This window comes from Drosophila navojoa, chromosome 3 (genome assembly GCF_054131105.1).
Source record: "Drosophila navojoa isolate 15081-1374.11 chromosome 3, UAZ_NAV_1.0, whole genome shotgun sequence".
Classification (NCBI taxonomy): domain Eukaryota; kingdom Metazoa; phylum Arthropoda; class Insecta; order Diptera; family Drosophilidae; genus Drosophila; species Drosophila navojoa.
The window spans coordinates 4,248,439-4,251,737 of NC_142891.1; positions in this window are offsets into that span (position 1 = coordinate 4,248,439).

Sequence of the window (3,299 nt, forward strand, 5' to 3'; positions counted from 1 at the left end):
AGGAGATATTTTTGTTAAATTTATTGGACTAGGATATACCAGAGAGATATGATAATATAAATTTATTTACTTGACATTTCTTATATAATACCATTACACTTGAGTCTCCTTTTAATCTGTCCACCTGCAAGGCAGCTTTCCATTTCGTGTTTGAAAGTCTCAGGCGAGAAGCATAAAAAGCAAAACCGTCGATTTGTTTGGCCTTTCGCCACAGAAAAAAAAAAAATAAATACTAGTTACGTCAATATTTGCAACACATTTTTTTGTTGTTGCTGTGGACAATTTGCATTACCATGCGAATTGCTAATGTTTTTTATTTAATTGTCGATACCATAAAAAAAATGAACTATTGTAAATGAGTTGAGTTGAGTTGTTGAGTTTATGGTAGCGGAAATTGTTTAGTCAAACTTACGATCATCGTCAGCCTAGCTAAGTACTCCATATGAGTAGTTGCAGACGTCTAAATGTGGAGAAGTCAATATATGGGCATATAAAGAGATTAAAAGTTGTAAAAGCATAGGTGATATGATAGGAATATATTTTAAGTGCGCTTAATTATATAGTTTGTGTGATTACAGATACTTTATGAAGTGGGCCTGGGAACCAGAGAATGTTTGTAGATGTATGTTATATGCATTATATATGTCTGTATATAGTAAGTAAGGACAATTACTTCATAAGTAAGCTTCAGGTATATCAAGTCGATTTAGAGTAAGAGGCAATCGATTTATAGTAAGGTAAATTATAGTACCTAATCCTAGGTTATATTGATCATGAGGCATACCTAATTAATCTATGTTAATAATGTTTGGGAGTCTCTTTTCTATCTCTAGCTAATCTCTACCTACCTTATATATATACTTTAGGTATATTTATTTCTACCTATAAGCTATATTACCATTATCCTCCCACAAGTTGGGAAGAATCTGTACCTATATTATTTAGAAATATGTTGCGAACCAAATGTCATTCTCTATAGTTTTAGTAACTACTTTAACCAAATATCACCTACTACAAATTTTACTAGCCTAGCTCAAAAAGATCCTGAGATATTAGGGACGTACCTGTTAAACCTAATTATATACATATGAATCCAAACAGAAAGGGTTTGTTAGTTATACTTACTCTGTCTCTAAATTTAATAAGCTTCAAGATATACTTATAATATTACGAAATATAAATACGAGCCGAAGCTCTTTCGATACATTTTTACTAACTACAATAATAAAATTCTACCTGCCGCACGTTTCACTAGTCTAGCCCAAATAGATCCAAAGATGTCAATCGTATGCCTATTAAACTATATCAAACATAAATTTACAACTTCTTCGATAGCTTGACAAATCTATTACCATTTTGGGCAACTTCAATGGCCCTAACTCAAGGGTCAGTCGTGCTTAGATTTCAATTAGCAATTAAATAATTTTTATGCTCCATTTCCGCATATGTAGATGAACCCACGCTTTCAACGTATGCTTGAAGTGTGCTCTACATATTCAAATTAGCCCAATTTGTCAAATGTAAATTGACCTTCAGTTTGATCGACTCTCTGACTCATTGGTCCTACAATACCTATCGACACCTACTGCTGCGTTTTTATTCTCGAAACCAGTTTCTCTTCATTTTTTTTCTCTTGTTCACTTTTTTTTTTTGTTGACATTGAAAATTATTGTTCCATGGCCCCAGCACGAGTCCCATTCATGAGATGCACAACAAGTTTTCTTAAGATGACGATAAATTTAATTGGGTAGCTCTCGTGTTGTGGCTGTCGCTCAGTAATTTGTAAGCTTTATCAATTTATCAAGATGCGGGCCTTACGCACTGCTTGTTTATGCATGTCATTAAAGTTCTTCTTCTTATTCTTCTTCTCATCGTTTTTTTCTTTAATGTTATTTGAGTCTTTTGTTTTAAAGTTTTGCTGTTTTGGCAGCTGTTGTCACAATATTGTCGTAATGATTGAAGAGGAAGACTAGAAATTGGTTTACTGCAGGGAGTTCAGCTGGTGTTAAGAGTTGAGGGCCAACTGTTCAGCTGTGCAGCTTAGCCTGAAGCCTAGGTAAGAGAACTTTTGGGGCTCTTAAAATATTATTATAATATTATTGCAGATTATGACAAACTTGATTCTTAGAATTTCCCCTCTCTTTTATGTGTAAATTTTCCTGGGCAAGCATCTTCAAACGTTTTCTATATATAAATCGAAGCAATGCTCTCAATGACCTCCACGTTTCAAATTCATATAACTTCCTAATGAAATCAATATCTAAGCTCTTGGCCATTCTTTGAAATTGATCGCCTATTCGAAAGTTTTTAATTGACTCTATTTGCAATCTATTTATAATTGGTATTCGTGTGCGCACTTTGTGGTCGCTGCTCTGGACCACCAGGGAAATGATGCCGTTAATTTTGGCTAAGGCATCGTCTGCATTTGGTCAATAACTTCAAAGGCTTTTTATCAATGCTGTTTATCGCATGTGCGGCTAAATTTCAGCTTTAATTGTTGCTAATTTCAAGAGAGATAGAGAAACGAGAGAGAGAGGGAGACAGTGCACAAAATTTAATCACAACAATTACGAATGGCAATCTTCATTGGTTTTATCTACTGCATTTGCATTTTGTAGCCTTTCATATTGGCCGCCAGTCAACAGCAGCAGCAGTAGCAGCAGCAGCAGCAGGAGCAGCAGCAGCAGCAGCAGCAGCAACAGTAGCAGCAGCAGCAGCAGCAGCGATTGCTTTGCATTGCTTGCATTTGGTTAGACCTCGGGCTAGATTTGACCAGGCCTTAGCATATTTCGGTCATTTCCGCTGTGGATTTGGATACCCTGGAAATATCAGAGAGCTCACTGAGAGACTGAACGAATATGCATGAAAGAGTTATGGAGTTATTATCTTCATCACCATGTCTTTGGCTTACTATATATATTATTTCATTCGCTCATCTTTGTCTTCTCCTCAAAAGTCCTCAATCAATTAGCTCCAGGGTATCGCCATTTCGAGCAACTGTCTATTAACTGTCTGTTAATTTGATTTTAATTGCAATTGGCAATTGTTGAGGATTATGTAATGTGACAATTGAAGCATTGTGGACATTGCCAACTGTAGTGGGCTCTTGACTTGACACTCGCAGCTGCCACTCAACGCTGCTCGCCCGCCCCAGGCCATACACACTTTCCTCTCCACAGTTTATCAACTACTTGCAGCATGTGGCTGATGTCATCGTTAGTCAGTTGAGTTTGAACAGCGGTTGTTTTTTTTTTTTTTTTTCCAACTGTATTTGACTTGTCTTTCGATTTTGCGGCAGC